The 22,278-nt window shown below is 41.9% G+C and overlaps 1 protein-coding gene and 1 long non-coding RNA gene across 8 annotated transcripts in view; one reads left to right on the top strand and one right to left on the bottom strand.

Moving 5' to 3' along the window:
- The window catches only part of NTRK2 (neurotrophic receptor tyrosine kinase 2), a 322,840-nt gene that overhangs the window by 21,671 nt on the left and 278,891 nt on the right, over positions 1–22,278 (bottom strand). The window lies entirely within an intron of this gene.
- Positions 8,053–21,233, top strand: LOC117032169 (uncharacterized). The gene is made up of 4 exons (XR_004424693.1): positions 8,053–8,212; positions 8,603–8,667; positions 18,401–18,546; positions 20,788–21,233. It is a non-coding gene; the product is annotated as an uncharacterized LOC117032169 (long non-coding RNA).

The following is a 22,278-nucleotide window of genomic DNA, read 5'->3' as shown; positions in this document are numbered from 1 at the left end:
CAAGGAAAAGGGAAGTGGATGGACAAAGATTGGTAGAGCTGAAAATGGGCAGCAGGAGAGCCTGATCTCCCGTCTTGTAGGAGGGCAAAGATGTGTGAGTTTCTTGTGGATATGTGAACACTGTGGAAAGTATCTACATTTGAGCCTCCTTTTCTGTGCCCTGGCTGCCCACAGGTGAACACCTGACCCACAGAGGTGTTAGCAGAAAAATAGTGATTGGCAGAGAAGAAGGTGATAACTGAGAGATAAAGAGATGTTTGCCTTTCATCCTTAATCTGTCCTCCCAGCTCGTAACCTCGTAGGAACTACAGCCAGAAGAGGAGAAGGAAGTCCAGCCTGTGATGCTGGAAGGGGATGCTTTGAAATTTATAGAAGAATGAAGTTGTAAACTGGATTCAACTGATTTCATAGCTGAAGGTGAACAGAAAGACATGGAGGAACCTTAACTAAGTGAAAGAGCCCATTAGAAAAGGTTAAATACTGTATGATTCCAACTATGCATATGACTTTCTGGGAAAGACAAAACTATGGAGACAGTGTAAAAAAAAAAAAAAAAAAAAAATCAGTGGTTGCCAGGGGCTAGCAAGGAGGGAGGGAAGAATAGGCAGAGCACAGAGGACTTTTAGGACAATGTAACTATTTTGTATGCTACGATGGTGGCTACTTGTCATTATTCATTTATCAAAACCCATAGAATGTACAACACCAAGAGTGAACTCTTGTGTAAACTATGGACTTGGGGTGAAACTGATGTGTCCATGTGGATTCATTGATGATAAAAAATGTCCTACTCTGGTGGGGGATGTTGAACGTGGGGGTGCAGGGGCTTATGGGAATTCTCTACTTTATGCTCAGTTTGGCTTTGAATCTAGAATTACTCTAAAAAATAAAGTCTATGTTTTACAAAGTGGTGTCCTGAGGACACGGCTATGGCAGTGGCAGAGGCTCGCTTGCTTAGTTGGCCTCCACGTCACCTGAAATTTCAGGAAAAGAGATTGCCAGCCCTGCGCTGTCCTCGGTGTGATCTGCTGTCCTTCACTGCGCTGTGGAAGGGGCTCTGTAGAAGCTGAGACCCTCAGCAGTGAACACAGAAGTATGGCTCAGAGGAAACCAACAGAGAGTGCAGCAGGGTTGAACATGGCATGAAGTGGGGTGGCCCGGGGCAGAAGTCAGTGCGGCTGGAAGTCCTTGCTGAACGGGGAAACAGGAAACTGCTGTGCAGGAGCCTTTGAAACGGAGACACAGCTGATGCTTGGGCAAGAGGCCGAGAAAATGTGGCAGGACCATTCTCACCAAGATGAAAGTAAGTTTACCATGGAATGAAAACACTGTTTCCCTGGCATATGAATGAAAAAAAAAAAAAAAAAAGAGAGAGAGACCTTTTTGTTTCAATTTTGAGAACTTGAGAGCTAAACCTGCCAAAGAGGACACGACGAATGCTGGGCATATCAGCATAGCAATGGTGCTGAGCTGGAGTAAATTAAGTCGAGGAAGGATTGAAGGATATTAGTGAGAAGTGTCTTTAATTATAATGATTTGTGCCTTAATGGCCCAATATGTTGACAGTATCATAGCTACACATCTTAGAATATGATTTTTATCATAACAGTTCTCTTTGAAAGATATTAGACTTATAACAGACAGTACAAAAAGAGCTTTTAATAACTTACTGGAGAGGAGGATTCACAATTGGGAACAGTGAATGTCTTATGACTTATTCTTACAAGTTTCAACAGGCTTAGGCTGTTGTAAGAGGAAAAAAAAAAAAACTTCAGTGCTGGGTTACTGAATGAGTGTTGAGCGGGAGAGGATAAAACAAAGGGGCTAAAATGGACCTTATCTTCTGGCTGGGTGTTCAACCGTGTCCTCCTACACATCTAAATAAGTGATTGTTCTCTTATGGGAACCAAGGAGAGAGGCCCTGGCAAGCACTTGAGAAAGAGTGTTCGAAAGATGAACTAAGAACTTCAAGGTCAGAAGACAAGAGGAAAGAGTTTCTCTGGCTGAGACAAAGGGAAGTCTGCTTGGGAGTTTTGTAAAATGAGACTGACAACCTCAACTAACTACCCATGAGAGTCCATTTGGGGCAAACTTTCACACGCTGGGGCTTCACGGAAATGACATCATCTGTGTTTGGATTGCAGACTCATGTCAGGGGTGACACGGTATCATGTATAAATGAGGTCCTTCTAGTAGCAAATTCCTCTTCTTTTCTGAATGGATTCACTTTATATCAAATTCTAAGTGAATGTTTAGTGAAGTAGAGCCTGGGGTCAGAGGATATCTGCTCCTACTTTCTTAGGGAGTGAAGGCCAGAGAAATAAGAGTGAGGGATAAAGAGATAGAGGCAAGGAAGGAGGGAGAGGCAGTAAGAAGAGGAATTACTGAACTAGCCACTGTTTGGTGTCCATATGACCGACTCTTTGCTTACAGGTTTTTTTTCTGGGAAGATAGGATACAGGAAGTACTAGGTCTCAGGAGAGTCTGATTGAAGGGAAGCACAGAGAATAATTTATTTACAGGCTCCTGTCCCCTATTATTCGAAGATTCCAACACTGGGTGTTGTCTTTCTTGCACTTCCATGTGGAGCTTCTGTGGGCATCAGAGTCCAACGGAGTTTCATAGCTCAGCATCAACAAGGAGCCACCAGGCCGTGAGGTGAGAGGTACAAAATGTGGACAGGATGCAAGGTGCTGTGCTGTCAGTGGGGGAACCCACACTTAGCTGGTCATCACAATAAGAGCTGGAGCAGAACCAAATGGCCAGAGGTGCCAAAGACAGGCAAAGCCAAGAGGATCTGAAGCAGCGCATAAGAGGTATCTGGTATAGGAAGGGGGTAGGCAACAAGATCCCAATATCTCTTCCTTCTTCTGCGGTTCCACCATGGTTAGACCCATCTTTCCTCACCTAGGTTTTCAGACCCACCATTACTTAAGCAGTCCCAGTGCAGACCCATCCGCTTCCTCAATTTACTTTGCTGAATACAGATTCAACCAACCTCCATGTCAGGCCAACTTAGTGCCCCTCTGCTGACCACCCAGCCACCACCTTATGTCTGGAATCAGTCTTCTCATTCACCTTCCCCAAGGGTAGCAAGTGTCTGTTCTGGCTCACAGTTCAAAACCTACAGTGCTGTCCTTTCTCTAAGCAGTCCATTTTCTGGTACAGGGATTCCGCTTTGTTTGCAGTTATCACTCCAGGAACCTTACCTATTTCCCAGATTTCCAGAGATACCTGCATCTGTGCTCCTAAACAAAAGCTCATGCCTGGGTCACTGTCCCCCAGGACAGATTCCTTACAGCTAATTCCCTATCCACAAAACTTTGGGGTATCTGTGCCTAAGACTCCTCATTTCTGAGTCAGTCTACTTCAAGGGGCACTTAGCTTCTTCTTGACCCTTGGCCTGGACTAGAGATTATTTTTAATCTCAGGAACCACCTTTGCCCCTGAGCTAATCCCCTACCATTAGCTGGACCTGCCCACCAGAGTGCTCTAAAACCCAACACTTGCCTGGACCTACACCTACCCTGTCTGGCTGCCACGTCTTGTCTGCAAAGGCTACACCATCAAGACAACAGCAAATCAAAACCTGATAGAGACTTCATCCTAAATTGGCTTTCTACATGGTTCTGCAAGGCTTACTGGGCAAAAACTACTCACCTCCATTGCCAGGTAGAGACAGGGATGAAGAAGACATATTTTGCTAATCACTGAACTGAATGGGAACAAAGCCCCAGGTGACTCTGCACATGCGTGAAAAAATGGGGCTCACCAGCCTGGAAAGAGCCACAGAGAGAAAGGGGGTCAAGCAGTGGGGGCCACTAGAACATCATCCTGATCATAGAGCGTGTGCTGTATGTAATGAGGCACACCCCTGAGGTAGGGGACAGGCTGTTGTCTGGTATTCTCTGTCTCTTTTCCTCTCTCTACCTCTCTCTAGACATGTTCTCCACTCTGACTTTCTTTTCATTTCATTTCTCATACAATACCATGACATAGACAGCAGGTCTGGCATTTAAAGGCCTGCCCCAGGCCAGCAGCTTCCTGGTTGAAGACCTAGACTAGAGCCCTAGCGCTCTGATTAAATCCAGGGTTCGCTGCCTTCTATCTCATGGGGTCCTGGCACCAGCCTGCGTCCTCTTCTGGGAATTATCACATGATGAGAGCAGATTCTGAGCCCCAGTGCAGGATCTCTTTCCTGCAGTCATGTGTGGCCAAGAGAGAAGCAGAGTGGGAAATCGCTCCGTTTGCCATCTGCAAAGCTGAGCTTCAATGACTTGCCTCTGGGCATCTCAGCTCTGCTCACCAGCCCACAGCCACCTGGGACACGGCCTCTATCTTGCTCTAGCTGTCCCTCTGACAAGACACCATAAAGATTTCTTTTGTAAACTTGGAGTAAGAAACCATGGTGAAGATCGTTGCCAAATCTTATCACAGCAATGTCTCTCCTGCTGCATTAATAAATTTCAACTGCTTAATCACTCACATTAATGGGAAGGGAGTTATGTCTTTAGAGATGCTTTTTTCCCAAGATTAATATTTCATGCTAAATCTGTTCACTCTTTTGACATTTTTATGACCTGTGTACAGCAGCCTCGTATGTTCACAATAATGTTCAAATTGAAAGAGTATGATGATCACTTCACAATATAAAAAGTGCTCTTTGTTAAGGCAATTTAAAGCATCTTGTTACATTTGGGACTTGTGTCCGATCGGACATTTTCCTTTGAAAGATCTGCCTGCCTTATTTTTCCAGGGTTATAATGTTTGGAAAGGCTAGAAAGAAATGTTGACTTCTTGGAGTCTCAAGTGTCCATATGTTTCTTGTTTCCTATTAAAGTCTAATTACCTTTAGCAAAGTGAATGTGATCTACTGAATTAAAAACTGTAAGACTCTAGAATTGTTACCCTAAATTTGGACCTTATCTCAAGTGTCTGTTTAGCTGGCTAGATCAAGATGGTCCATTCCAGTGTTGGAAACATAACCAACACATATTCCAGGCCATATGCTGGTCCTTTACATATGTTAATTTATTCAATTCTCTGAACAACCCAGAAAGCTATGCTTCATGATGTCCAATTCTCAGATATAGAAGCTGGATCAATGACTTGCCCTGGTGTGTGGCAGACCCAGTCCAGCAGCACCTTGATTCCCAAGCCAAAATTGGCTCCAATCTGCTGGAATTCTTATTATTTGGATTCAGTTCAGAACATACAGAAATCATAGGTGCTCTTCTCTTGGGCACCTGGGATTCCATGGGGCCTGAATGGGCAGAGTGAGACTCACAGACCACCCTACGTGAAAAAAGCAGGGGATAAAGAAGGGTCTTTCCTTAAATTCTACCAATAGTATAATTGTTCTGGAAAAACAACAACAATAATACTATGTAGTCATTCTTCTTGGAAATGCAGTTCTTTACAGTGTGAGTCTTTCTGAAGCCCAGTAGGCTTTGTACAGGGCATGCTGACAGGAGATCTGGGACTGCCTGCATCTCATTAGGAATCTATGGACTGCATTTCTCTTAGGGAAGGCCCTGCAAGGGGGAAAAAAAATAAATCTAATTTTTCCAAGACGTTTCTGTTTCTAAGGACTCACACAGAGTTTATTATTCACCTTGCTGTTTCTAAAAATGGTTTTAGGGTTATCTCTAAGCCCTGACCACAATATGTCTCTTCTCAGGGAACTTCCTACCTCCAGTTGGAGCACGTTTTGTGAATTGCCGTTGGGCTCTAGGCATCCGTCCTTGCTGCACATTAGTAACTTGTCTGGGTCTAATTTAGGCCACAACACACATCGGGCAGGAACTCTTTAATTCCATGTTCTGCTCTATGTTCAGCAGATTTTGTTCACTCAACAAATGTTAAACGCCAGTAATAACTAACACCTTCTCTCTTTAAATAGAGCACTATTTTGAGATGGCATATACATGACCATTCTGATTTAATCTTCTATTTAGAGAACAGGGGAGAAAAAGCCACACACAGATTCTGTCAGCAATGATTGAATTTCGAAGTCTAAAACTGGGTCATGATGACAGGATGGAGGCTATGGGATACTGAAGCGTCCAGAAGCATGTAAATGATCTGGGGATGGTAATCATAAAAAGTGTCTTCTGCAAGTCTTCACAAAGGAGCCAGGGTGGGAGAGTGGAAAGAGCATGGGGTCGGGGGGAACTTACTACTGAGCCGTGGTCTCGGCTCTGTCACTGCTGTTTACTTGTGTTCCATTTAGCTAGCACCTTCGTCTTTGTGGGACTCAGGGGTCAAACTGGATGATATCTGAGAAAGGTCTGTTCATTCACCTAAATTATTCATTTATTGAGCATATATTTATTGGGTGCCTGCTCTGTTCAATATGAGGAAAACTATGGCGAACCTGATCCTCACCCTCATAAACCTTAGAGTGGGGCAGATATTAATCAAATAACCTCAAAATAAGTATGAAATTCAAGGCAGTAAATGCTACAGAGGAGAGGTACATGATGCATAAAAATGGGAGAGATATTCCAAATATCTAACAGGTACCAGTTAACCATACCCTTCATAGATCTTTGTGGCTCATGGTTCCATGTTGTGCCTGGAAGCAACTCTTCAGTGACAGAAGAAAGTGGACTCAGGGTGGTGGCTATTTACCCATGTGTGCAGAAATATTTTAATTTTTGCAACTAGAGTTCTGGCTAAATTTTGGCATTGCATAACAGCTTATAATGGAAGGATTGCTCTCGGCTGGAAGGATGGTAAGAAGAGTGGAAGAGGCTTTATGTGGCGGTGACATTTGAGCCAAGACCCTGAAGAATAAATAAGAATAACTAAGTAAAGAGAGAAGGAAAAGTATTCTAGGCATAGTGAGTACAGCATGTTCAAAGTCCCTGTGGCAGGAGGGAACAAAATGTGTTTGAGGAGCTTTAAAAAGTCCATCATGGCTAGAGGGCAGTAAGCAGCAGGCGCCTATTAGGGGTGAGGTTGGGGAGTTGGATATGAAACAGAACATGCAAGATCTTCCAGGTCAGCGAAAGGATTTCATTTTTTTCTCTGAGCAATGGGAAGCCATTAAAGATTTTAAGCTGTGAATGGCATGGTCAGATGTGCATTGTACAAAGAACACTCGGGCTGCTGTATAGAGCAGAGATTACGGTGGCAGCAGTTGGAAAGCTGCTCCTAAATCAGCCAGGGGAGAGGTTGGTGACTCAGACGAGGACAGTGATGAGACGGGTGGCGAGAGTAGATAGTTTCTTGCTTGCTGAATTGGTAATGACAGTCATTCACTGAGATAAGAAACACTACCATAGGCATGGGGCGTGTTGGTGATGGGAGCTGGGAGGGAGACTGCTGGAAGGGACAGGGGCCGACCATGTTGCGATCGAGGAGCCACTGCAGTATTCACGGGGAAACCTGGGTGTCGGGGAGTGGTCTGGACTGGAAGTATACATTTGCGAGTTACCTTCGTAGCAGTGGTCACTGATGCCTGAACTGTAGGAGACAGCCTAGGGACAAGTAGTGAACAAGGAGGGAGCCTTGAAAAATTTCAGCAGTTAATGGTCAGCTGTTTACCTGTGCAGGAGACTAAGAGTGACTAGTGTAGGTGAAGAAAACGTGGTGGTGTGATGATATCAAGGAAAGAACACATTCCAAGAAAGAGGGAGTAGATGACAACTGTCAAATGGATGAAGACTGAAAGTGCCCATGGGCTTGATCTCCAGAGAGATTTCACTGAGGGGTTAGTGAGAGCTGCTATATTTTTCTTGTAACATTTTACTTTGAACTAATGATAGACTCATAATTCATTGTGTCGTACAGAGAGGTCCCATGTACCCCTCATCCAGCTTCCCCCTAAGGTAGCATCTTACACAGCTATAATATCAAAACCAGGAAACTGATATTGGCACAGTACAATGAACTCAACTGCAGACCTTAATCAGATTACAGTAAGCTGCTTTGATAAAGCAATGGGGCCAGAAGTCAAATAGGAGTGGGCAGGACAGGGAGTAGAAAGAGGAAACGGGTAGGGTGGATAGTAAATATTTATTGTATTCTGCTCTGTGCAAAGCACAGCAACAGATACTGGGGAGAGGGGAGCCCTGGAGAAAACTTCACATCCACAGGATCTGGACAAAAAAATGGGGAAAAGAAAGCTAAGGGCAAAAATCTACTCCTGGCAGTAGGCACCAAGTGTCAGAGGCCACAGTGGGCCTGGGAGCAGGAACTCCAGTTGGTGAGTCATTGAGAACGTCCCCGGATTCCCTGGCAGTGGCAGGAGAAAGTATATTATTATAGTAGAAGAAGCCTTAAGACTCCTGCTTCAGGACAGATTATTTTCTGAGCAGTTTGTCATCCCAATGCCTCTCAGATTTTACAAACAGTTAAGAGCAGAGAATCTTTCTGTAATGGAGCCCCAAACATTTTATGGTTATTGCATGGTTTAGTTGAACTTGAGAAGGAACTTGAGCGAGTGGGGTGGAGTAACATGTTCCTAGCCTAAAAGGCCCATTTTACAGATGAACACACTGAACCCCAAGCTCCCAAGGGAACTCACATCGCCCAACCACACAGAAAAGTCTTCCCTGGATCTCGGGATTCTGATTTGTTGATGTTTCCATTCCAGTGCCTCTTAGAGGTTGCTACTTCCTGTGTCGCTCTGAACTCAAGAAACAGATTCGGCTGAGTCATGTGAGTATTCACTGCTTTCTGTGAAAGTCTGATCGTTTTCTTCTTTCCAATATCACCCAAGGTGGCTATTCACAGGTATCAAATAGCCAGCAATGTCACAGGGCATGTTCTATGTTTGTCTCTCTAACTGATGAATGGCCAAAAACCAGAAAAATAATTATGTATATGAAACCTTAAGGATAGATTTTACTGCTGCTCCACATTCTGACTCCTCCCTTCCCCACCCCCCCGGCCCAGGAGGGGGGCACATTCCGTGAAGCTCTGTTTTCAAGATGAGGGAAGCAAAAAAGAAGGGGGCAAGGAGGAGATGTAGGTGGAAGGTGGCAGCAGGACCTGGATCCCTGCAGGGCTGGGGCTGTGGTTGGCCTCACTGGGACAGGTGTGCTGGGAGGTCCACCTCACCCTGCTTCGTTCCATCTCAGCCAGCAGGACTTAGAGAGCACTGGCTGCTGTGTGAGAGAAGCTGTTAGAAGAGGCTCTGGTCCTGCATACTAATTGGACTACTTAAATGGCTCTTCATCCCCTCCCTCCAACTGCAACAATCCCCTCTTCTGAAATCACCAGCTCCTAGTGGAGGAGGCTCGCTGCCATGGCAACCAAGCCTTCCAAAGCTGGGAAAACTCACCATAGAGATGTGGGGAGAAAAATTCTACTGTTGAATTTCCAAAGAAGGGCTCAAAGGGGAAGGAGAGGGAGAACAAAGGTTTGGGGAATGAAGTGGTTGGAGATGGGGAGCTCCCCTGGTTGAGGGCCTGGGGTGCTCTACACAAACGTGCATCCAGACACTCACATAAACCCAAAGAGACCAGACCAGACGGGAGTGGACACTGGAGACGCCACCTACATATGCTAATGTCCGTATCACTTCATCCACAGAGTGCCCAGCACAGAAGAATGGGGGCAGGAACACGTCTGCAATAACCTGTCTCTTTAATAAAATGCTCCCTATGTACTCATGGAAATATAGTACAGAGATTAAATGTGCCCTGATGACAAGGTGGACTTTGTCACTGAGGGTTTTGTTATTGTTTTTGCTCTTCTAGAAAATCGTATTTGAAACACAGTCATATCTCCTTTGAAAAGAGAGAGGAAATATATTCAGTCTAACGTGTGGGCTTCCTCACTGACCAAGTTGTTCTAGGAGAGGGGAGAATCCATCCAGGTACGCTTGCTGGGAGGCAACCTGTTCCCACCCAGTGTGACCTAAGACTTGACGTTGCTTAGGGGAAAGACCACAGGTGGACAGCACTTGGAGCCTCTGTATCCCTTTAATAGGACAAAAAAAAAAAAAAAAAAAGCAACAGACAGGAGTGTTTGGTGATCCCCTCTAATTCTGGGGAGTCCCTCAGCATTGTCTGCAGCTCTCTCCTTTCTGAAATACTTTAATTCATTACGCTGTGTTCCTTCAAGTTCCTCTTCAGGACCCTTTTCTTCCTGTTTCCAAAGCAAGCAGTGCCTTTTGCGTCATGAGCGCACGGCATCATTTCTGAAACACCCCAGTGTTAAGGAGCTGGCACACAACGTCAAAAGGGTTTTTTCGTGCTCAAAACCAAAGCAAACACACACACACAAATGTTCTCTTTGGGACCAACGTGGGAGAGAGTTTCTAAAGGCAGACCACAAGCTGATTGTGTTTCTGACAGTCTCCTTCTCTCAAAGGAGTGGGCAAATTCCGCCATGCCTTTATCTGTGCCTGACAACTCCCAGAAACAAGCCAGGGCTGGGAGCTGGCTTCAGATTCAGGAAACCCTGAGAGCAAGAGACGGCCTGCGCTTGGAGAATGAAGCACTGGAAACCACACAAAAACAGGAGGCAATTGGTTTGCAGATGGAGCAAACGGTGCAGAGAAAAGCCTTATTCAGTTGTATTAAATAAGATACACAACAATGTCACATTCACCTTTGTCCCTCTGATGTCATTTTTGACACAAAGCCTTTGTAACATGCTTGACTCCCAAGCCCTGGCATTCAATGTGACATTTGAAAAATCTTTCATTCATTTCTTTTCAACAAATATTTATTGAACAAACTCTGCTAGGTGCCAGAAATACAAAGATGACTATCTGTCTGGCCTTCTTTTAGAGGATATTGGAAATAATAGCAATCTCATCCATTTGTAGATTACTTCCAGTTTCCAAAGTACTACACACATCATCTCATTTAATTCCTGGGACCAGCATGGTAGTGTTAGATAAAGCCTGTGCTACCTGAGCAAGAAATGAGGGACAGAAAGTGCTCGACAAAAAGACACCACAAATCTTGGGGGGGGATGTGCTATCCTTGATACTGCCAACTCACTTTGCACCTAGTAACTTTAGGTGCTAAAAGTATGTGTTCTCTGGGTACCAGGCACAAAGCTTTCTGGGTCTAAAGAGCCTTCCGGGAGATTAAGTAAATTAGGCTTCAAAGAAATCTTTGAATGTGAGGACGCTATTCAGAAAGAAAATTGGCTTTACTTTCAAAGAAGACTGCAAAGAAGACATTTTCAAAGCGATGACTTAATGAGGTAGAAAGAACACTGGCCAAGGAGGTTGATAACCTGGTCCTACTTGGTAGCTTTTGGAAAATGAGGAAATTGGGCCAGATTATTTCTAAACCGCAGTTAAAATTCTACATGATTGACCAGGCAGGTGTGCAATTATGTATGTTGTTCAGCAGTTCCTGAAAAGGGTTTGATCAAATACAGTTTTAGAAATTATGCAATTGAATGTTACATATGTGTGTATTTATTTGCCAAGACTGCTTGACTGTCAAGAACTAAATAGCATTCGCAAGGTCTTTTCATTCTGAGGTGTCCTCTAACATGTACTATAGGAATGATGAGGCTGGAAAGTGTAATGCCTGGAACAAAATAAACATTCCATAAATATTTGCTTCATAAATATATGAAGACATGGATGAATGAATGAGGAACAGATGACCCTAGGGAGCAAAGAACAGAATTTTATCATGGTGACAAACTGGAAAATGCATAAGGATATCCTTCTGAGAAGTATATTAAAGTATCTCATGCCAGAAACAAAAGCCATACAACCAAGAAACAAAATGGTGCCTGTCGGGAGGTCAGGTGGGAGGGGTGGGTACATCTGAGAAGCGTTGATTTTATTACTTTAGTCCTACTATTGTTTTATTAAGGTTAGTTTGTTGATTTATTGCTAAGTAGCCGAGTTGCCTGTGTTCTCTGATCCTAGATACTTGCATTTGGAAAATGAGGTTACTTCTCTCTCCAGCTCCAAGAAAGTGCGATTCTGTCCTGACCCAAGCATCTGATTTAAATCCAGAGTCCTAGCTGATATAAAAGATGTTTGTCATTTTATGTCATCTTCTGCTGTCAGATAAACCACCAGTGGTACTATCAGCTCCGTGGGCTGGCACACTGACCGTACCTGTAAGGTTATGCCAACCCTGCCTGCTGTGTAGGTGCACATTTAAGGACTTGACACCTAGACATCTCCCATTAAAGAAACCTTTGGCTACAGCCGTGGAGAGCTGTCCATGGCTCTTCTTATGCCCCTGTTTGCTGGGGCTGTTTCCTGGGGAAATATGTTCCTATCTCTTCTGGATCATGTCAGTTCCCTTCAAGATATAGTTCAGGCTTCTCGGGAGCCCTCTAGAGAAACTCCCAACATAGGAGAGCATCTACTAGCATTTACTTTTTCTGATAAAGCTACCTATCAAATTAAACTTTGTGATGCTGTCACTTTATATATATACTTTGTCTTTCCAAGTAGATAAAAAACCCTTCTATATTTGCAATCACATTACAATATATAGATTGTACACCTTAAACAATGTTACATGTCAAATGTATTCAATTAAAAAAATAAAATCTTGTAGGGTGGAGACTGTATTGCTGCACATCTATGTCCCCACAGGGCCCAGTAGGGGCTAAATAAGCATTTGTTGATTAATCGCTAATAAGTACATGGTAATGATTTTAAGGAAGTAATTGCAGCATTTAAGGAATCAAATTAGAAATTCACAACTTTGAAGGCATATAGCATTCATTGTGTGTCAATCAGAGTTGTAAACATGTAAAAGTTCAGAAGTTCTACTATTAAAATTCTTACTATAAAAATAAATTAAAATCTGTATTGTTTGCATAGGTATAATTTAGTAGTGGTAAGTTAAACAGTCAAGAAGAAATTATTTAAAGAGTAAAGAAGGAGCAGAATTATCTCCTCACATGTACCATTGCTTAGTTAATGTTTCTGCTCAGAAAAATAACATTTAAACTGCTCAACTTGTTTCATTGATCTTTCATTTTTAATGCTTTGCTACCCTTTGATTCCGCAAAAATGAATCATGAGCTTTGAATGTGTGTGAGGCTAAGAGGGTGATATAAAGAAAAGGAAAAAGAAAGGACATAGGAAGGAAAACATTTATTTGCTGCTTTCCTCAGGACCGGTACCCTGTCTCTGCTCTGGTAAACAATACTCCTTGCATTTCCCTAAATTATAAAAGAAGATGGGGGCGGGATTTATCTATTTCTTTTATAAAACTGTGTCACAATCCATGTGCCCAAGTTATCTTAATGTAGTCACTAAATCATTTCTTCTTCTTCCACCCAAACCAATTCTTTACCAAATATGGACAAGAGCCCATCCAATTTAATCCCAGTTCTCAATTCTCATAAAACTACAATAATGCATTTTAAGTGGAGGAGTAGGCTAAAAGGCTCAACTTCCTAACAATTTCCTTTCACCTTGACATGGAATATTGGGCCATTTTGGGATTTATAATGCTTACTTTTAAAAATCAAAAGATATCAACTATATGATCTCATTTATAGGAGAAAGTGTGATTTTTTTCCTTCCTCATCCTTGTCAGACAGCCCAGCTAATTGACTTCATATTTCCTGAGTGAAGTCACCAGTGTCGCAAAGCCCAATTATAAAATAATCTGTTCTGATCTAAAGGATACTTGTACATAGTTTTTGGATATAGTTTAGAATGTCCTGAGTGGAACAGTTAAATTAAAATCATCTTTCTGGACTTAAACACAGTGAATGCAACGATAGGGACCCCATTTATGGGTACAAGGTCTCCCTCTCCCCTTCCCACCCCACACACTTTCTCTCTCTCAACCTCTTTCTCTCTCTCTATCCCCTTCAATTTTTTCTCTATATCCTTCCTGTTCATTCTCTTCAATAATTTATCAAATAGTTTCAGTAGATCTAAAGAAATTAATTCTACCAAGAAATGAGAGGCATAAACGACCATGAAACTTGTTGATGTGATAAGTGGAAGAAGTTTTCAGTGCGGTGAAAAACAGTTTCAGTGGTGACTGAGACAATCTCTCTAAAGCCAGTCTGAATTGAGGAGGGCTTGAGAATTTTATATTGGTTTCAGGGCCATTTGTCAAAGGCTAATCATCACTGGCCTTCACATAGCGACCAGATATTAACTGTAATTTAATCTACTCATGCCTTGCAGACAGCAACCACCTTTTCAACTTTGGGGAATGGTTCTATCAAGAATACCCAATGCATCTCTGTGTAATTAAAGTTGCAGCTGCCTGGCTCTGCTCATTAGAGATTCAAAGAGTCCTGGAGACCAGTCTCTCTTAGTCTTCTTCACCCCCTCCCACATCCTCTCCTTGTTTCTTCCTCTTTCCCACCCTTTCTGGCTTTATAATTCATCTCTGAAACTACAGCAGAAAAACTGCAAAAACACTTAACAGTCCCACTTCCTAACTAAACTGGGTGCTCCTTGAAGGCATGTCCTATTTGTCTTAACACAGAGCCTTAGAAAATGCTGGCAGAATTAAGGGAAGTCTTCTTTGCCTAGAATCATGTGCACAAGAACATCACTTCCCAGCAGATGAATCTTAAAATCTTCAACCTTACCTCAAATTGAGCTTAAGCATAATTTGTGGTATCTTCCTCTTCAGAAAGATACCACAATAACATTTATCCATATTTATACCAAACAGTGAGCATAAAAGATTAATTAGTGGGTAGATATCACTCCTAATAAGTGATTGCATAGCTGAAATGGCAGGCTACTAGCAGTTAGCTTTTTGGCAAAGGGATGTTAGATCTTAGGCTGTGCAGAGAATAGTATGCAGGTTCAAATCCTGGCTTTCAACACTTATCGATGGTGTGAACGTAGTCAGACGCTCTTTACCTTTACAGTAGGGCCCAGTGTACTCATGGAGCTGCTGGGTCAATTTAATGAATTACATCTATAAAATACCCAGAGGGGTTTGTCCTTAGTAAGGCACAATAAGCATTAGTCACTTCAGACAGTGATCAGAGTACTTTCAAATAGAGATACAAATTACAGGATTTCAAAAAGGGCAACTTCACTTTGTTTCCATCATGGAAAAGGGACACTAAATAACGTCAGGAGATTGGGTTACACCTGATTAGTAATTCCCTATGTGTCTGAGTTATCTAAATATGAATAATATATTAATAAGTATGAATAATAGAATATATTAACAAACACCCTTGCAAGCACAGATAAGTTATTTATTTTTTATCTCCTTTTCCTAAGAAGACACAGTCTTGTACTGGTAGCTAAGTCAAGGGCATGTCTATGGCAGGAGGGCAAAGTCATGCTCATAGCCCATAAAAATAGTAGCAACTCTACTGTTTTATTGTTTAATATACTAATACTGGTTAAAGCTTCCATAGCACATATTTTTTCACTTGATCTCTGCAACAACCTGCCAGAGACACAGGTGGAAGAAAACCAAAAATGAAAGAGGTCAACAGGTTTTCCTTTGGCAATACAATGAATGAATGGCAAATATAAGACAGGAAACCAGGTACGCTGACTCTTAACACCAAGCTCTTTATAGTTTACACACAAACTACTTCTTCATGACCTCCAATTAATTTTTAAAAATCAGAGTACATGCTAGAAATGTTTTTTGTCCTCCCTTTTAGTGGCGGTTCTCAGCAAGGGGTCCTCAGACCAGCAAGAGCTGTTTTACCTGAGAACTTACTAGAAGGTTCTTAGCTCCATCCTAGACCTGCTGAGTCCGAAACTCTGGGGTGTGGCCCAGCAATTTGTTTTACTGAGGTTTCCATACGACTCCCACATACACCAAAGTTTGAGAGCCACTGCCCTATAACAAGGAGGCTAATCACTAAATTATCTCATTTAATCCTTACAACTACTCCAAGGTAAGTAATACTGTCATCACAATCTTAGACATGAGGAAACAGAGGCTCTAAAAAAAGTAGTCAACCTCTCTATGATCATGGCGTCCGTAAGGGAAAACGGAAATGCAAACTTATGTCTGCCCGACTCCAGAGGCCCAGCCCCTAAACACACTGTACTATTGCCTCTCAACAACTATAATTGTCAGAATGGGTTTTACTTGAAAGAGTTCAAAATCGGCTGATCTATAATTTTTACCCAAATAAGGGTATTCCTTGTCTTTGCAATAGACCATCACATTGAAAATGATGGTTATCATGTCCCCTCACTTGTATCATGTAATTTGGGAGACGGGTGTGAAAAGAATCAGTGGAAATCTGGGCTTTTCAAGGAAATGCAGGCTCATCCAGCCTCGGTCATTTTCACACTACTCCGGATTTGGAGCTGAAGAACACTTGTGATCACTGAGCTCTTCACATGGTTGGCACTTATTTTCTAAGGGAATAAAAATGCAATTGACCTCAATTTCCATAACTAGAACAAGCTCAAGGGTTCAAAGAGAGTTTTTTTTATAGTCAGACAAAGAGTTAAAATAATGGTGAAGTCCTCAATTAGCAGAGGAAACTCCCAGGTGGGAGTCTTGACAGCTGTCATTCTGTCATTCAAGGTACTTTTCAAAGAACTACAGGTGCGGTGTGGTTTTGTCCTGGAACCTGCTGATACTGATCCCAGGACAGGGCCTGTGTTTAAATGGTTGCATGTGTCATTTGATGCTGCCTCCCTCTTCATCAATCATACCTTGGGGTCATTAAATTTTCAGGGAACCATGGAAACAGAAGTGATTATAAACTTAAAGGACAGCAATTTAGTATAAGATGCTATTAAAAGGTAAGTAGCTAGTAATTTTTAAGACTAGAATTGGGGACACTTAAAGGGCCTTTTTTCCTTAGCTCATGTATCTGCAAAATGACCTCACTACAAAGGCCTAATTTAGAAGGATCAGAATACTAAGTACCCTTTCCCACTTCCCTACCCATGCTTAAGCCAAAGTGCGGTGTGGGTAGAATGAGACAAAAGAAAGAATCCACCATAGCTCTGAAAAAGAAAATCTATTTAATCTGCAAACCGCACGTTGTCCATCCCCTTTGATAAATAATCATACATCATTACATTTTGTCTACATATCTTTGTGAAATGGAGATTAACTTTGGATACATCCTATCTTTGAAATCACTTTTAAGTCAAAGCATGGAGATTGCTTCCTTTAAACCAAATGGTCATGTGAATATCTAATGGTAGCTAACCCATATACTAGAGAAATGTTAGCTACCTTACATTTTATCTTCTGTGGCATGTGCACAAAAATATAATTTTGTGACAGCACATTGACAGAGGCACTTAGCAACCAAGTGGATTTAGATTAGATGCCTCCTTTAATATGATACCTCCTGTTAATTTAAGGTCAAGGTCCTGCTGAGAAAGAATCCTGCTCAGTTGTGCTTTGCTAGCCCTTAGTCAGTAAGAGCCACCCAGGAAACCTAACATCTGTCCTCTCAGAGTGGCAGGAGATGGGTTTTCCTAAAAGCGATCTTCGCTAAAGGGCACCACACTCTACTCTGCCTCTAATACAGACATCTAATACTAAAACTTTGTTTCATGAGGGTGTTTAATTCATAATTCAACCCAATCAAAAAGAAAAATGATATTACATGTAAGCACTAAGAAAATGCAAAACATTCTTTAGTAGTTTACATTTTCATTAATCAGAATGTCTATGCAATAACAAAGCTCTGGAAAAATATTCAGAAATTAAATCCCTTGGTTAGTTATTCCACATAATACCAATCAATCAACCGAATTGATATCCTCCTTGCCTATTGAATGAGCTAATTTCTTGGCTAAGCCAATTTAATTATTTTGGCTGCATAGACTCTTCTTCAGTCTAATCAATAAAAACCCACAAACTATCATTTTAAAGGTTAAACTGCTAAGTGATTCAAAACAAAGGCATTTCAAAATAATTTCTCTCTCCAAAACTCCTTTGTTTTTATTCTGTGGACATAATGGCTGAAGTGAAATGTTATTTTTTAAAAATGCAATTCTTCCACTTATGGAGGAAAAGGACATTGGGATGTCATACTTCCCCAGTTGATTGAAGAAGACAATGAAAAAACTCAGCAAGTTTCAATTATTATATAATTTCAATTATAGGTTAAATAAACTTTTTTGTTTCCAAACTAAAATGCAAAAATGGATTAGGAAAAGAATATTTGTTTAATTAAATATCCATGACCAATTGCATACACATACAAACACATGTTAATATCATATTTTAAGGAATCATTCATTTATAAGGAAAAAAAATCAATACCTCAAAATTTACATGTTAAAAGCACACAAGCAAAGAAATCTGCATGAAAGAAAACAAAAATGCGTTACAAAAATTAGGGAGTGGTTGCCTTTGCCATTTGTCCTTTGCGGTTCCTTCAGATAGATTTGCCTTTCCAATAAAGGCATCCCCTAAATTCAAATGAAAACCTGGCATGGGTATCTGAAGAATGTATTGCAGACTACCTGTTCTCTCGCAGTTTTACCCAGTAAACTTTGCTTTCATCCTCCCAGGTTCTTCATTTATGTCCTCTCTGAGGATGACATTCAGCATTGAAAGCTTTGATGCTCCATTTTGAACACATTCACCAAGGTCAATCTGGCATCTCCTCCTTCAGATACACCACTCACAATCGGCCTCTGCCTTTTATACTCAGAAGGTGGGTGAGGGACTTCCTTGGCTGTTGACTTCCTAACTTGCCCTAAAGGAACGACTCAACAGGCAGAGGGACAGAGATCATGCATCAATCACCAAGGAATCCAGATTCACACCCGAGGGACTGTGTTTTATTTAGGAATTTGCAAAGATTTTCATATAATCACTAATCTTCTCAGGGGTCGGTGTAACTGAGGCACCCAGGGATTAGTGGTTAGAAATTCATATACTGATGTATCCTGTGCAACTGTTTTACAAGCAGGATAACAACATAGATCAAGAGTCACAATAATGTTCCCGTCCTTTGAGCCTGTGAGGCCACTACCTGAGCTTATCCTAAGTAAATAATTTAAAAGAAGACAAAAGTCTTACAGGCAATCATGCTTTCTGCACAGTTCGTTAAGATAGTAACAAAAAGAAAAATCTAGAAGTCCAACAATAGAGAACAATTAGGCTAATTATGATAACTCAACTAGATGGAAGATGACTTAGCCATTAAAAATGATTGTTATATAACAATCGTTCATTGGAATAAGAAAATGTTTATAATAAAAGACCAGGCATAAAAAAATGAATAAAAATAATAAGTTCAAGGTGATTACAGCTATATCATGTTTATGTATGTGTCTGTATATCGTGTATATGCTCCAGATCCACATTATTTGCAAACTCTGTATTTGCAAATTTGCCTACTCCTTATAAGTTATTTGTAACTCCCAAATCAATAGTCATTGTGATTTCATAATCATTCACAGATATATGCAGAGCAGCAAAAACTTTGAGTCATTTGACCTTCCCAGTTAAGGTCGAGCAATGTGGCGTTCTGCCTTGTCTTAGCTCTCAGACTATACATTAGCATCTCTTTTGTGGTCTGTTTAGTGCCACATTTTTGCATTTCTATAATTTTTGTTGGTGATTTTTCCAATTAAAATGAAATACAAGCATACTGCTGAAGTGCTGTCTAGAGTTCCTAAAGGCGTGGAGGCTGTGATGCACTTAACAGAGAAAATACGTGTGTTAAATACGCTGCATTCAGGCATGACTTATAGTGTTGTTGGCCATGAGTTCAACATTAATCAATCAACTTCATATATTAATTAAGGTGTCTTTAAACAGAAACACACATAAAACAAGGTTATGTATTGATAGGTTGATGAGAAGAGTGTGACCAGAGGTTCACAGGAACATAACCCTGTGTGTCACCGAGAAGCAATGGTTCAGTATTCTCTAATTCACTGTTCATAATGACTTTATAGGACACAGCTACCACTAATAAGAACCAACTATATATACATATGTATGCATATATGTGTTTGTGTATATGTATATGTATATATGCATATATGTCTGTGTATAAACACACACATATATAATGGGTATACTACAAGAGAATTGTGTGTACAAATACACAAATATGCAATTATGTGGGTTTCAGGATGATTTAGTTTTTCTCTTAAAATTTCAAAAATGTTTTTATAACATTGCTTTCAATATAAAAATATTTAAAATGGACGAAAGCCAAAGAAACCCTGATGACTGATAACAGAGTTCTCTAGTCATATATATATAGTTCTTTTGGAATCAGTGCCCTTACTACCTCTGTCAAACAGAGCAGGTTGGCCAGCATATGTCCCTCATGCTCATTTTCTGGACAGGTCATCTGATCTCCCATTGTTTTAGTTGGCTCTACTAAGAGGTAAGGATAACAGCAGGCCTTGCATGAATGTATACATCAGAATCTGGCAGTCAGTTTCCCAGGGAGATAATCTGGTTCTCTTAGGTCTCGACCATAGTGGTCTTCAGAGGGTCTACTCTAGACTGTTACTTGGTGCAATGGACTGAATTCTGTCCCCCAAAATTCATATGTTGAAACTCCAATCTCCAATGGGATGATATTAACAGGTGTCGGGAGGTAATTAGAGTTAGATTAGGTCATGAGGGAGGGGCCATCATGATGGGATTAATGCGCTTATGAAAAAAGGAGAAAATCTCTCTCTCTCTCTCTCTCTCCCTCCCTCCCTCCCTCCCTCTCTCTCTCTCTCCCTCCCTCCCTCCCTCCCTCCCTCCCTCCCTCCTCTCTCTCCCTCCCTCCCTCCCTCCCTCTCTCTCCCTCCCTCCCTCCCTCTCTCTCTCTCTCTCTCTCTCCCTCCCTCCCTCCCTCCCTCCCTCCCTCCCTCCCTCTCTCTCTCTCTCTCTCTCTCTCTCCCTCCCTCCCTCTCTCTCTCTCTCTCTCTCTCTCTCTCAGCATACATATTCCAAGGAAGGTCAGGTGAAGGCATAAACAGGAAGAAAGCCATCACCAAGAACTTGATCAAGTTGGCACCCTGATCTCCATACTGTGAGAAGTACATTTCTGTCATTTAAGCCACCCAGTCTATGGTGTTCCATTTCAGCAGCCCGAACAGACAAAGCCCGAACACCCCATGTGACCATACTGAAGATAGGGTCTTTGAGGAAGAGGTGATTAAGGTACAATGAAGTCATAAGGGGGGAGCCCTGATTCAGTAGAATTGGTGTGCTAAGGAGAGGCAGAGAAGTCAGAGAACTTGCTTTCTCTCTCCACCATGTGAGGATACAGAGAGAAGGTGGCCATCAGCAAACCAGAAAGAGAGGCCTCACCAGTAACCGACCATGCTTGGCACTTGGTCTTGGACTTCTAGCCTCCAAAAACATGAGAAAATAAATTGCTGTTGTTTAAGCCATCCAGTCTGGGGTATTTTGTTACCGCTCCCCAAGCTGACTAATACACTTGGGTTCAGTCTCCTTGCCCTCTGGCTTCCCACTGGGTTCATAGGACAGGACATTGGATATGGAGTCATGACAAGCTGGCTGCATCCTTCTACCAAAAGTCACAGTTTCTGCTCTGGTGACTCTCTAGGTAACCACTCCCTCCTCTTGTCACTTAAGTACAAGGAATGACAGAGTCCTACACTCTCCCTTGTGGTTTCCCTAAAACCTACCTATACCTTTGTAAATAGGCCTCTTATTCAAATATGTTTCTGTTACTCGATTTCAGTGTGCCATCTATTTTCTATCAAGACCATGACAGGATCTAAGAAAACATGGGAATTGTTAAAAAGATTAGTTTAGAAAATATAATTCCAAATATTGTCTTATTGATAGAGAGATTGAAATCCTGACCTCCTCATTAACTGGTAATAACATCATCACCTCGGGGTCACTGGAATCATTAAGAGTGGGATCAGCACAGGACAGTGGCTGTGCCACTGCCTGTACCACATGGCTTGTGATGATAAGGCCAACGTGATCGTAAGAAACGAAACCCCCTTTGGTGTGCCTACAGCACAACTTATTAATATGACATTTTTCTTCCCACACTCTGTGAGCCAGACCTTCCATGATCTCTGGTTCCATTTTAATTTTTGCCATGTCTTTTTTCTCCATCTTAGTTCCATTTGCTGAAAAGTCTCCATTGTTCTAGGGGTCAGGAAAAAGGGGCAGGGGGTGTGCTTGTTTAGAAGTGATTGCCTAGCAACCCGTCTTCCTAATTCCAAGGACAGAGGCTATTTGCATTTCGAGAAAGAAGAAAAACAGCTCTACTTCTCATGCGTCCTGGGGTAAGAATGTCTTGCTGACCACTCCTCAAAGGAACCTTCCTTCCTCTGAGAACTCCCCCTGGGTGGCCTTTGCCTGCATGGCTGGGTCTCCTCCTGAGGGGGTGGGTACCGCCTTCCAAGGTGCACCCAGAGCTGCCTAGGGCACTGAGTGCCTTCAG

This window comes from Rhinolophus ferrumequinum, chromosome 12 (genome assembly GCF_004115265.2).
Source record: "Rhinolophus ferrumequinum isolate MPI-CBG mRhiFer1 chromosome 12, mRhiFer1_v1.p, whole genome shotgun sequence".
Taxonomy (NCBI): Eukaryota; Metazoa; Chordata; class Mammalia; order Chiroptera; family Rhinolophidae; genus Rhinolophus; species Rhinolophus ferrumequinum.
The sequence above is the reverse complement of the archived record's forward strand: the minus strand, read 5'-3'. Positions and strand labels throughout refer to the sequence as shown.